This window comes from Ranitomeya variabilis, chromosome 4 (genome assembly GCF_051348905.1).
Source record: "Ranitomeya variabilis isolate aRanVar5 chromosome 4, aRanVar5.hap1, whole genome shotgun sequence".
NCBI classification, from domain to species: domain Eukaryota; kingdom Metazoa; phylum Chordata; class Amphibia; order Anura; family Dendrobatidae; genus Ranitomeya; species Ranitomeya variabilis.
In genome coordinates, this window is record NC_135235.1 from 60,145,728 (window position 1) to 60,160,474 (window position 14,747).

Genomic DNA, 14,747 nt, shown 5'->3' on the forward strand with positions numbered 1-14,747 from the left:
AAATAATATTTAATTAAAAAAAATGATCTTACCTTAACCCCTTCATGACCTTGGGATTTTCCATTTTTCCGTGTTCGTTTTTTGCTCCCCTCCTTCCCAGAGCCATAACTTTTTTATTTTTCCGTTAATATGGCCACGTGAGGGCTTATTTTTTGTGGGACGAGTTTTACCTTTGAACGACGTCATTGGTTTTACCATGTTGTGTACTAGAAATTGGGAAAAAAATTCCAAGTGCGGTGAAATTGCAAAAAAAGTGCAATCGCACACTTGTTTTTTGCTTGGCTTTTTTGCTAGATTCACTAAATGCTAAAACTGACCTGTCAATATGATTCTCCAGGTCAGTTCGAGTTCATAGACACCAAACATGTCTAGGTTATTTTTTGTCTAAGTGGTGAAAAAAAATTCCAAACTTTGCTAAAAAAAAAAAAAAAAAAAAAAAATTGCGCCGTTTTCCAATACCCGTAGCGTCTCCATTTTTCATGTTCTGGGGTCAGTTGAGGGCTTATTTTTTGTGTGCCGAGCTGGTATTTTTAATGATACCATTTTCGTGCAGATCGCCCGTTATTGCATTTTAATGCAGTGTTGCGGCGACCAAAAAAATGTAATTCTGGCGTTTCTAATTTTTTTCTTGCTGCGCCGTTTAGCGATCAGGTTAATGCTTTTTTTAATTGATAGATCGGGCGATTCTGAACGCGGCGATACCAAATATGTGTAGGTTTGATTTTTTTTAATTGATTTATTTTGATTGGGGCGAAAGGGGGGTGATTTAAACTTTTATATTTTTTTTATTTTTTTCAATTTTTTTTTAACTTTTTTTTAACTTTTGCAATGCTTCAATAGCCTCCGTGGGAGGCTAGAAGCTAGCACAACGTGATCGGCTTTGCTGCATAGCAGCGATCATCAGATCGCTGCTATGCAGCAGAAATGCAGGTGTGCTATGAGCGCCGACCACAGGGTGGCGCTCACAGCTACCGGTGATCAGTAACTATAGAGGTCTTAAGGACCTCTCTGGTTACTCTGCAGAAGCATCGCTGACCCCTGATCATGTGACGGGGGTCGGCGATGCGCTCATTTCCGGCCGCCCGGCCGGAAGCGCCGGTCAAATGCCGCTGTCAGCATTTGACAGCGGCATTTAACTAGTTAATAGCGGCGGGTGAATCGCGATTTCACCCTCCACTATTGCGGGCACATGTCAGCTGTTCAAAACAGCTGACATGTCCCGGCTTTGATGCGGGCTCACCGCCGGAGCCCTGCATCAAAGAGGGGGATCTGACCTCGGACGTACTATCCCGTCCGAGGTCAGAAAGGGGTTAATAATAAATTACCTGTTAAAAGTCTGACTCTTTTCAAATACTGCTGATATTGAACCATATACAGTGGGGAAAAAAAAGTATTTAGTCAGCCACCAATTGTGCAAGTTCTCCCACTTAAAAAGATGAGAGACCTGTAAATAACATCATAGGTATATCACAACCGTGAGAGTCAAAATGAGAAAATAAATCCAGAAAATCACCTTGTCTGGTTTGGCAAGATTTATTTTGCAAATTATGGAGGAAAATAAGTATTTGGTCACCTAAAAACATGCAAGATTCCTGGCTCTCACAGATCTGTAACTTCTTTTTTAAGAGTCTCCACTGTTCTCCACTCATTACCTGTAGTAATGGCACCTGTTTGAACTTGTTATCAGTATAACAAGGAAAATAAGTATTTGGTCATTAACAAAAGTTCATCTCAATATTTTGTTATCTATCATTTGTTGGCAATGACAGTGGTCAAACGTTTTCTGTAAGTCTTCACAAGGTTGGCACACACTGTTGGTGGTATGTTGGCCCATTCCTCCATGCAGATCTCCTCTAGAGCAGTGATGTTTTGAACCTGTCATTGGGCAACATGGACTTTCAACTCCCTCCAAAGGTTTTCTAAGGGGTTGAGATCTGGAGACTGGTTAGGCCACTCCTGGACCTTCATATGTTTCTTCCGAAGCCACTCCGTTGCTGTGGTGGTATGCTTGGGATCATTATCATGCTAAAAGACCCATCCATGTTTCATCTTCAATGCCCTTGCTGATGGAAGGAGGATTGCACTCAAAATCTCAAGATACATGGCCCCATTCATTCTTTCATGTACACGGATCAGTCATATTGGTCACTTTGCAGAGGAACAGCCCTAAAGCATGATGTTGTCACCCCCATGCTTCACAGTAGGTATGGTGTCCTTTGGATGCATTTCAGCATTCTGTCTCCTCCAAACACGACGCGTTTTGTTTGTACCAAACAGTTCTACTTTGGTTTCATCAGACCATATGCCATTCTCCCAATACTCTTCTGTATAATCCAATTGCTCTCTAGAAAACTTCAGACAGACCTGGAAATACTGGCTTAAGCAGGGGGGGACACATCTGGCACCGCAGGATCTGAGTCCCTGGCGGTGTAGTGTGTTACTGATGGTAGCCTTTATTACGGTGGTCCCATCTCTATGCAGGTCATTCACTAGGTCCCCCCTTGAGGTTCTGGTATTTTTGCTCACTGTTTTTGTGATAATTTTGACCCCACGGTGTGAGATCTTGCGTGGAGCCACAGATTGAGGGAGATTATCAGTGGTCTTGTCTGTCTTCCATTTTCTTATTATTGCTCTCACAATTGATTTCATCACACTAACTGCTTGCCTATTGCAGATTCAGTCTTCCCAGACTGGTGCAGGGCTACAATTTTGTTTCTGGTGTCCTTCAGCAGCTCTTTGGTCTTCACCATAGTGGAGTTTGGAGTGTGACTGTTTGAGGTTGTGGACAGGTGTCTTTTATACTCATAATAAGTTTAAACAGGTGCCATTACTACAGGTATTGAGTGGAGGACAGAGGAGCCTCTTAAAGAAGAAGTTACAGGCCTGTGAGAGCCAGAAATCTTGCATGTTTTAGGTGACCAAATACTTATTTTCACCATATTTTGCAAAATAAATCTTGCCAAATTAGCCAAGGGAGTTGAAAGTCCATGCTGCCCAGCGACAGGCCAAAAACATCACTGCTTTAGAGGAGATCTGCTTGGAGGAATGGGCCAACATACCACCAGCAGTATGTACCAACCTTGTTAAGACTTACAGAAAATGTTTAACACCTGTCATTGCCAACAAAGGATATATAACAAAATATTGAGATGAACTTTTGTTAATGACTAAATACTTACTGTATTTTCCAGCATAATTTGCAAAATAAATCTTGCCAAATCAGACAAGGCGCTTTTCTGGATTTGTTTTCTCATTTTCACTCTCATAGTTGTGGTCTACCTATGATGTCAATTACAGGCCTCTCTCATCTTTTTAAGAGGGAGAACTTGCACAATTGGTGGCTGACTAAATACTTTTTTCCCCACTGTATGATTAACCAAAAGCCAAATACAGTGTTATGGATGTTAAGCTTATATATATTTTAAGGAATACTACAGGGAGATATTCAATCTACATTCTAGCTAACACTATGTAGGCTTATATCCCTCTGTTTGGTGTTATATGTAACTTCATGTGATTTTTACAAACTTCTCACCGGTGGACATAGAGGGAAGTGAGCTCCTGCGCAAAAGCAATATTTTGGCACAGTGAAGTCCAATAACTCATCAAGATGCACAATTCCACCTGCTTTGAAGGTGGAAATGGACCTCCTCATCTCTTGGGCACCTGCACAGGCTGAACTAATGATATATCCAGCCCTAAAACCTATTGCTGTGACCTTACATTATAACACTACAGCTGCTCCCCCTCCCTTCTTGGATGGTATGTCAGTAGTGTTGAGCGATACCTTCCGATATTCGAAAGTATCGGTATCGGATTGGATCGGTCGATACCGGCAAAATATCAGATCTCGCCGATACCGATACCCGATACCAATACAAGTCAATGGGACACAAATATCGGAAGCTATCCTGGATGGTTCCCAGGGTCTGAAGGAGAGGAAACTCTCCTTCAGGCCCTGGCATCCATATTCATGTAAAAAATAATGAATAAAAATAAAAAATATGGATATACTCACCCTCGGACGGCCCCTGGCTGTCACCGCTGCAAGCGTCTGCCTCCGTTCCTAAGAATGCAGAGTGAAGGACCTTCGATGACATCGCGGCTTGTGATTGGTCGCGTGACCGCTCATGTGACCGCTCACACGACCAATCACAAGCCGCGACGTCATCGCAGGTCCTACACTCACTGCATTCTTAGGAACGGAGGCTGCCGGTTACACCGCTAAGGTCCAGGGTCCGCCGGAGGGGTGAGTATATCCATATTTTTTATTTTTATTCTTTATTTTTTACATGAATATGGATCCCAGGGCCTGAAGGAGAGTCTCCTCTCCTCCAGACCCTGGGAACCACACACTGGGAACTTCCGATTCCGATATCACAAAAATATCGGAACTCGGTATCGGAATTCCGATACAGCGAATATCAGCCGATACCCGATATGTGCAGTATCGGAATGCTCAACACTATATGTCAGTAATCAGGGGACGTGGGTAGGGGGCTGCTGTTCATTAACCATGCTGGCTGATCAAGGCTTATCATAGTCTGTTTGCAGCTGTGAAGTCCCCTTTCCCCATAAATCTTATTCTACCCTGCCTGTCTGCACCTTCATAGCTTATGTATGACCTGTCATTGCCCTCTGCCTGCTCTCACTCCACACACCTTCACATGTTATATAAACGCTGCTAAGGTGCAGGCAGGCACATCTCCAGCTCTCAGTCCACACACCTTCACAGGTCACATACAAGATGTGACAAAGCAGGCAGGCAGAGCAGAAAAAGTATAAGAGGGATGCATGGGGGACATCAAGCCTGCACAAAGCGTGTGATGAGCCTTCGTGAGGAGCAGAGGCGTAGCTAGGGTTTTGGTCCGGGGGGGGGAAGCTTGTGAGTGGGCCCCTAACCAGGTAACCTTGATTACAACTGGGTGACGCACCCTAATAGTGGAGGAGAACCTCAGCAGATGACAGCGCTGTTACTGAAGATATTCTCTATATAAAGACGAACATGGATATTACTGCCATAAGGTCAGTGGTCGATACCAGTCCTGCAGAACATATAAGAGATCACAGCACAGTTACAGATAATGTCTTACCGCTGACATCCTTCCTGATGGAAATGTTAATTTTTCCCATCTTTTCCATATGGCCCAGACCGACATGACAACTTCTTCCAGACACGACTCAGCTGCAGAGAATACAACAAAGACACATTTCACTCATATTCCAGCCCCATCACCATCTATTTCCAACCTGCACAAAATCCTCATCCTGCTGATACCCTAATACTGAGCCACTGCTGCTGTATGTGTCCCTATTACTGCACCTGTTGTGTGGTTCTCTGTGCCTTCTAAATTCTTAAGCACCCCTCTATAATATAGTAATGCCAGGTGCAAGTGCCCTAGAAAACAATGCCCATATTTTGCCCCTAGAAAGTAATAATGCCTGATATGCCTCTTTGATAGTCACAGTAACCTGAGTTCCCCTATAACATAAGTGCCCACTTTACATTTAATAATGTCCCGAGTCTTCCCCCTGTACAGCTACCCTATACACAGTATGATGCTCTCTTATACACAGTATAATGTCCCCTCACTGTGTAGTACCATCCACACAGTACACTGACCCCTTAGTAGCCTCCAAACTGTTTGATAGCTAACACTGTATCATGGCCCCTTCACTGTAATCCCCATACTGTATGATGGCCCCCTCACTGTAATCTCCACACTGCATGATGCCCCCTAGATAGCCTCCATATAGTATAATGCACCAGATAGTCCTAAATGTAGCATAATGCACTCCCCATAGACCTACTCTATATTGAAAAATGTACCCTCATAGGCAGACTCTATAGCACAAGGCAACACCCAGAGGCAGACTTCATAGCACAAGGCAGCACCCATAGGCAGACTCTAGTATAAGGTAGCAGCCCATAGGCAGACCCTGTAGTATAAGGCAGCACCTCATTGGCAGACCCTGTAGTAAACGGCAGCAACCCCATTAGCAGACCCTGTAGTATATGCCAGCACCCCCATAGGCAGACTCTGTAGTATAAGACAGCATCGCCATAGGCAGACCCTGTAGTATAAGGTAGCACCCCATAGGCAGACCCTCTAGTATAAGGCAGCACCTCATTGGTAGACCCTGTAGTAAAAGGCAGCACCCCCATTGGCAGACTCTGTAGTATAAGGGAGCACTCCCATAGGCAGACCCTGTAGTTTAAGCCAGCACCCCCATTAGCAGACCCTGCAGTATATGCCAGCACCCCCATGGGCAGAGTCTGTAGTATAAGACAGCATCCCCAAAGGAAGACCCTGTAGTATAAGGCAGCACCCCTGTAGGCAGACCCTGTAGTATAAGGCAGCCCCCATAGGCAGACCCTGTAGTGTAAGGCAGCACACCATAGGCGGACTCTGTAGTATGAGACAGAACCCCATAGGTAGACCCTGTAGTATAAGGCAGCACCCCTATAGGCAGACCTTGTAGTCTAAGGCAGCACCTCTATAGGCAGACCCTGTAGTATAAGGCAGCACCCCATAGGCAGACCCTGTAGCATAAGGCAGCACCCCATAGGCAGACCCTGTAGTATAAGGCAGCATCCCCATAGGCAGGCCCTGTAGTATAAGACAGAATCCCCATAGGGAGACCCTGTAGTATAAGGCAGCACCCCATAGTCAGACCCTGTAGTATAAGGCAGCACCCCATAAGCAGACCCTGTAGTATAAGGCAGCACCCCATAGGCAGACCCTGTAGTATAAGGCAGCACCCCTATAGGCAGATCCTGTAGTATAAGGCAGCATCCCCATAGGCAGACCCTGTAGTATAAGGCAGCACCCCCATAGGCAGACCCTGTAGTATAAGGCAGCACCCCCATAGGCAGACCCTGTAGTATAAGGCAGCACCCCCATAGGCAGACCCTGTAGTATAAGGCAGCACCCCCATAGGCAGACCCTGTAGTATAAGGCAGCACCCCTATAGGCAGATCCTGTAGTATAAGGCACCACTGCCATAGGCAGACCCTGTAGTATAAGGCAGTACCCCCACAGGCAGACCCAGTAGTATAAGTCAGCCCCCATAAAAAAATAAATACTCACCTCTCTACTTCCTGGTTCCTGAGGCTCTGCTCATCTCCTGACAGCGGGCACCAGGTAGTGATGTCATCGCACCCACTGTCAGTGTCGGCGTCGGTGACGTCAGATGCTGACAGGGGGATGATGGGAGAAGGAACGTTGTGCTCCTTCTCCCATCAATGTGGTCAGCTGACCTTGCGATGACGGGGGGCCCACTGCTAGCACCAGGTCCCCCCGCCTGCTCAGGGGCCCCATAGCGGCCGGGCAGCAGAGCAAGGAGATCGAATCTCCCTGCTCTGCCGCAGAATGTAACTATCAGGGTGATGCCCAGGGCGACCGCCCCCTCTGCCCCCCCCCCCCCCCCCGGCAGCTACACTACTGGTGAGGAGGCTTGTTTCTGAGCAGGAGAACCTTAGCCACATCCCATGATCTCTGACATGTTACCCCAGAAGAGAGGATAAGCTCTTGGGAGCAGCACCACTGCTATTATGTGAGGGCACTGTTTGAAGTAGTAAAATCACATGAATTTACATGTAATATAAGGAAGAGAGCCTTATTCAGCCTTCATAGTATTAGATAGAATGTAATACAAAAAAAGTTTATCTTCTTAGATTACCAATTTAATAACATCATTTATTAATTTAATGTGGATATGTGGCTATTTAGATATGGTGCATGCAATGCTAAAGTAAAGTTCCTTTTGGGGAAGAAAATATTTTCATTGAAATGTTTTAATTTTTATTTTACAGCCACTTCACCCTCAAATTCAGGTAATTATACCTCTGTACATTATTTTAAATAATTAGTTAAAAACACAAAGCAATACGTAAAAGTGAGAGCTGTTAACTTTTCATCAGCTAGCTAAAAGAATTTTTCCATACTTTGTGAAGAAAATGCATTTGCATCATAGTTTTTTTTTAGTTTGTATTAACAATATTCATTGGATGGTAAGCTGATTCAGGGCAAACACCCTAAAATGTGTCTGAAAATGGAGTTTCTAGTTTGGCTTCTTATCTTAAGTCATGTGGCAAGGCCTGCTAAAGGGTCAATATTGACTTTTAGGATTGCTACTTCCAATAGGAGGAGCTAGAGCTCAAATCCTCTTCTTCTCTGAAAAGACTATTTGCATATTGGACATCTGAGACATTCCTCCTGCTTTGGGTTAGTCCATCTAAAAATGGAGGTATCCCAAGCTAGACTTGGCACACTTTTCTTTGGCAGTTTGAGACCACCTTTCTCCCTCGCTCTTAGATGCATCAGCCCAGAGCAGGGACCTTGTCTCAAACTTCCAAAAAACACAATGTAAAGAGAATGCTGAAAGCCATTTTAGATACATGAAGAAAGGACTGTAAATCAGAGGAACAGGACTAAAAATAATATAAAGTGGGGCAGCATGTATTTTAACTATGCATTGTGCATTTACCATGAGGTAGAGTGTCTCATTAGTATTGGAATTTTGTATTATTATTATTATTATTTATTATTATAGCGCCATTTATTCCATGGCACTTTACATGTGAGGAGGGGTATACATAATAAAAACAAGTACAATAAGCTTAAACAATACAGGTCACAACTGGTACAGGAGGAATGAGGACCCTGCCCGCGAGGGCTCACAATCTACAAGGGATGGGTGAGGATACAGTAGGCGAGGGTAGAGCTGGTCGTGCAGCGGTTTGGTCGATCGGTGGTTACTGCAGGCTGTAGGCCTGTCAGAAGAGGTGGGTCTTCAGGTTCTTTTTGAAGGTTTCGATGGTAGGCGAGAGTCTGATGTGTTGTGGTAGAGGGTTCCAGAGTAGGGGTGATGCGCGAGAGAAATCTTGTATGCAATTGTGGGAAGAGGAGATAAGAGGGGAGTAGAGAAGAAGATCTTGTGAGGATCGGAGGTTGCGTGCAGGAAAGTACCGGGAGACAAGGTCATAGATGTATGGAGAAGACAGGTTTTGGATGGCTTTGTATGTCATGGTTAGGGTTTTGTACTGGAGTCTCTGGGTAATGGGGAGCCAGTGAAGGGATTGACAGAGGGGAGAGGCCGGGGAATAGCGTGGGGACAGGTGGATTAGTCTGGTAGCAGAGTTTAGAATAGATTGGAGGGGTGTGAGAGTGTTAGAGGGGAGGCCACAGATCAGGAGGTTACAGTAGTCGAGGCAGGAGATGATGAGGGCATGGACTAGGGTTTTTGCAGATTCTTGGTTTAGGAATGTACGGATCCATGAAATATTTTTGAGTTGAAGGCGGCAGGAAGTGGAAAGGGCTTGGATATGCGGTTTGAAGGAGAGACCAGTGTCAAGGATTACCCCGAGGCAGCGAGCTTGTGGGACTGGGGAGAGTGGGCAGCTGTTTACTGTAATGGATAGGTTTGTTGGGGGGATCACGTGAGATGGGGGAAAAACAATGAATTCTGTTTTGTTCATGTTAAGCCGAGAAGAAGGATGAAATAGCGGACAGACATTGAGGGATTCTGGTTAGCAGGGTGGTGATATCTGGTCCAGAGTTGTGGATCTGTGTGTCATCAGCATAGAGATGATACTGAAAACCGTCAGATTCTATGAGCTGTCCCAGGCCAAAGGTGTAAATGGAGAAAAGCAGGGGCCCTTGATCTGAACCTTGCGGGACTCCGACAGATAGGGGGCAACGTGAGGAGGTGGTGTGTGAGTGGGGGAATGCTGAATGTTCGGTCTGTTAGGTATGACGAGAACCAGGATAGGGCCAAGTCTGTGATGCCAAGGGATGAGAGGGTCTGTAGTAATAGAGAATGGTCCACTGTGACAAAGGCAGAGGACAGGTCCAGGAGGAGGAGGACAAAGTATTGTCGCTCGCTCTTGGCAGATAATAAGTCATTGGTGACCTTAGTTAGGGCAGTTTCAGTGGAGTGGTGTGACCGGAAGCCAGATTGTAAGCGGTCGAAGAGGGAGCAGGAAGAGAGATGGGAGGACAGTTCAAGATGGACGTGTTGTTCCAGTAGTTTTGAGACATAGGGGAGAAGTGTTATAGGGCGATAGCTAGATACAGAGGATGGGTCAAGAGAGGGCTTTTTGAGCACAGGTGTGATTGAGGCATGTTTAAAGCTTGAGGGGAAAACACCAGTTGTTAGTGATAGGTTGAAGAGATGGGTTAGGGTTGGGATGAAGACTGTGGCGAGGTTTGGGATGAAGTGGGATGGGATCGGGTCAAGTGTACATATGGTGAGATGCGATCTTAAGAGTAGAGTGGAGAGTCGATCTTCTGTAATGGTGGAACACTACACTTCTTTTACATTACTATAAGCCTAATATACGTCCATATATTGTATTCCAGATGTAGTAGAAAGTTTGCTGACATAGATATTGTACTTATATGACTACTAACATGTATTGTCATTCTAGGAGAGACCTGTGGTGCTGTTCTTACAGATAGTTCTGGCCAAATATATAAAGAGTTTTATCCCCATCCTAATACCTGGTGTACATGGACCATTAGAGGAACTGCATACAGTTTTGTGGAACTTCGGTTCAATTATTTATGGTAAGTTCTGTTTATTTCTAATACAAGCTGTGTAACCGCTGACATTTGTAATTATAAAAAGCGCAATCTGTAATATTTGAATATTTGGGACATTAAGGTTTCCAGATTATATTTCAATAGGATGGGCGCTCCTCCAACATGTGGTCCTAATGCTGTAACAATATATGATGGATTTCCATGGGATGCAAAGATTCTTGGAAGGATCTGCAAGAACACGGATAAAACATTCACCAGTACATCCAATATACTGACTATACAGTATTATAATGAGAACCCCAACAATTTTTATAGCTTTGAAGCTCATTATTACCAAAGAGTATTCTAATAAACTTGTGTAAATGTAACCAGAGCAATATGTAGTACTCAGTAATCATAACTTGCAAAATCAAGTTTTACTACATATGTAGGTATAATAAATCCAGGACCAGTGGACCTAACTATAATTCTCACCGGGTCAGCCCTGGGCACTAGAAGTTATATACAGTGGGGCAAAAAAGTATTTAGTCAGTCAGCAATAGTGCAAGTTCCACCACTTAAAAAGATGAGAGGCGTCTGTAATTTACATCATAGGTAGACCTCAACTATGGGAGACAAACTGAGAAAAAAAAATCCAGAAAATCACATTGTCTGTTTTTTTAACATTTTATTTGCATATTATGGTGGAAAATAAGTATTTGGTCAGAAACAAAATTTCATCTCAATACTTTGTAATATATCCTTTGTTGGCAATGACAAAGGTCAAACGTTTTCTGTAAGTCTTCACAAGGTTGCCACACACTGTTGTTGGTATGTTGGCCCATTCCTCCATGCAGATCTCCTCTAGAGCAGTGATGTTTTTAGCTTTTCGCTTGGCAACACGGACTTTCAACTCCCTCCAAAGGTTTTCTATAGAGTTGAGATCTGGAGACTGGCTAGGCCACTCCAGGACCTTGAAATTCTTCTTACGAAGCCACTCCTTCGTTGCCCTGGCGGTGTGCTTTGGATCATTGTCATGCTGAAAGACCCAGCCACGTTTCATCTTCAATGCCCTTGCTGATGGAAGGAGGTTTGCACTCAAAATCTCACGATACATGGCCCCATTCATTCTTTCATGTACCCGGATCAGTCGTCCTGGCCCCTTTGCAGAGAAACAGCCCCAAAGCATGATGTTTCCACCACCATGCTTTACAGTAGGTATGGTGTTTGATGGATTCAACTCAGTATTCTTTTCCCTCCAAACACGACAAGTTGTGTTTCTACCAAACAGTTCCAGTTTGGTTTCATCAGACCATAGGACATTCTCCCAAAACTCCTCTGGATCATCCAAATGCTCTCTAGCAAACTTCAGACGGGCCCGGACATGTACTGGCTTAAGCAGTGGGACACGTCTGGCACTGCAGGATCTGAGTCCATGGTGGCGTAGTGTGTTAGTTATGGTAGGCCTTGTTACATTGGTCCCAGCTCTCTGCAGTTCATTCACTAGGTCCCCCCGCGTGGTTCTGGGATTTTTGCTCACCGTTCTTGTGATCATTCTGACCCCACGGGGTGGGATTTTGCGTGGAGCCCCAGATCGAGGGAGATTATCAGTGGTCTTGAATGTCTTCCATTTTCTAATTATTGCTCCCACTGTTGATTTCTTCACTCCAAGCTGGTTGGCTATTGCAGATTCAGTCTTCCCAGCCTGGTGCAGGGCTACAATTTTGTTTCTGGCGTCCTTTGACAGCTCTTTGGTCTTCACCATAGTGGAGTTTGGAGTCAGACTGTTTGAGGGTGTGCACAGGTGTCTTTTTATACTGATAACAAGTTTAAACAGGTGCCATTACTACAGGTAATGAGTGGAGGAAAGAGGAGACTCTTAAAGAAGAAGTTACAGGTCTGTGAGAGCCAGAAATCTTGATTGTTTGTTTCTGACCAAATACTTATTTTCCACCATAATATGCAAATAAAATGATAAAAAAACAGACAATGTGATTTTCTGGATTTTTTTTTCTCAGTTTGTCTCCCATAGTTGAGGTCTACCTATGATGTAAATTACAGACGCCTCTCATCTTTTTAAGTGGTGGAACTTGCACTATTGCTGACTGACTAAATACTTTTTTGCCCCACTGTACATACCACGCTTGCTGATTTTAATTTCTGCTATTCTTAATTATTGATCAAAAATATTATACATGTGTGGTTAAAATCACTTTTAATGAATATCACAGCTTTAAATAAATTCTTGAATTGCATTGAAAAAAAAAGTTTTGTTGTGTTATTAAGTATAAAGAAGTAAATTTTCAAGTGTTCAGTTCACCCCTCCATCTCGAGATGATTGTGACATTTTCCTACTTTATCCTCTTCTTCATAGTCCGAGAGGCATGACCCTTGATGTTTCTCCCCACCCTCCTCGCCAGGCTGCCAGGTCTCTCCCTATACACACATAAGTATAGAGCTGTCTTTGAAGGGAGTGAAATAAGGAGAAATCACCGGAGATCAGCTTCTTGTACTAATATTTACAATCGAGAGTCCTCATGGATAACTGAGAAGATGGTAGCAAATTGCAAGATTTCGAGACTACTCACGTCTCTTCATCAGGCATAGACTAATAGAAATTCCGAAGAATCACATATTTATCCACAACACAGCAGAAAGATAATGCAATCGATAAGACAAGTGACGTGAAGAAGAGCTATCATTATGGGAGAGGGGGCTAACAAAGATATTTATCTTTTCTGTATCTTCTTGGACTAGTCATCCAAGATGCATTTTCCTGACTTGCTTTTCAAAGCATGGTTTCTCTCAAATGCCACAGCATTTCAAAGCAAAACTTACAATACCTTTACAATGACACAATGCAATTGCAGAGCAAAACTGCAATATCTCAGCCAGAGTCTTGTTCATGCTGCCCTTAGTTAGGGCAGCAGTAATCTTATGTCAGGTTCTCTTTAAATGCATTTTTTTTACATTAAAAAGGTACATCCACATTTTATTCATAGAATGTTTTGACATTAAAAGAATGTTTGGCGACTTTACCTAATATTATACATTAGAAAAATATAAATATAGAGGTCTTACAAAGTGGACTAATCTACACCTAAAATTTTCTCCACTTCTCACTTTTTCCTTACCTTAACTCGTCTCTACTTCATACTACTGCCTCTCTACCACTCTGTCTAACTTTCCATGGATAACTTGACTGATCTTGCCCCTCCGTTCTTCCATCTTCAAACATTGTCATGCGGCCCTCCACTTCATCCGATCTGCCTCATTTAAGAAGCAATGGTTGTGCTATGTCCTTTAATATTTAAAGCACAGCACCAAGAACCTTAGCACACTATAAAGCGAATATTGTATTGCCTTTTTTCCTCAAGAATATAGTCTTGTGTACTTTACTTGTTTGTTCTCCAGTCTACCTGCCAAAGTGAGTAGTTGGCTGTGAAACGACATATATAAAGAAGGTCCACAAGCAAAGATTAGAAGAGGTCCATCCAACAAAGTGCCCAGTTCTGTCTTATTTCAAATGTTTAAGATTTTTGCTCACTCCATCCTTGATTATAAACATTCAATTTCACAGGTTAGGTGACAATTTGATAGATTATGGGGTTTTACCAGTCCCGAAAATAAAGCCCTAAAGTGCCCCAAATCCATTCATTGACTTCGAGACTGCTGGAGATAGATGAGTACAAGGCTTAGATAGCTTCGGCTGTCCCATAAACAATGAATGGAGTGGTGGTGTGCACACCCAGCCAAAGCTTAGAGAGAACCTGTCAGGTCCCCTGTGCCCCAAGAACAACCAAGAGCTGTGTCTGCATATGTAAATACACTGCCAACAGTCCCTTTATTACTTTACATACATAAACATCTTTAGAAAAAGTGCAGAAAACTTCTGATCATGCGCAGTGTGCATCTCTGAATCTGGCACGTGTACACCTGACTTCAGAGGATGAACGCAGTGAGGGAAAGAAGCCGCGTGCATGCACAAGGTAAGTATAGTGCTGGCGATGACACAGACACTCGTAAATTATGTTATCACGCCCACCAGGTTTTGTCCTGATGAAGAAGTTCTGTGAGACCTTGAAATGCGTTGACTTTTATACCTGTTAAAATGTGTTTAAATTTCATTGAGATTTCGCTATCAACAGTGTATGAGTGATACCTCCATCTTCCTCTATATGTATGTAATGTAACACAGGGAATGTTAAGCAGTGTATTTAT

At 43.6% G+C, this 14,747-nt stretch overlaps 1 long non-coding RNA gene across 1 annotated transcript; it reads left to right on the forward strand.

Annotated features, from left to right (window-relative positions):
• The first annotated feature begins 7,809 nt into the window (after window positions 1–7,809).
• On the forward strand, window positions 7,810–11,050 carry LOC143769761 (uncharacterized). The gene is made up of 3 exons (XR_013214474.1): window positions 7,810–7,837; window positions 10,433–10,571; window positions 10,692–11,050. It is a non-coding gene; the product is annotated as an uncharacterized LOC143769761 (long non-coding RNA).
• Window positions 11,051–14,747: the final 3,697 nt, after the last annotated feature.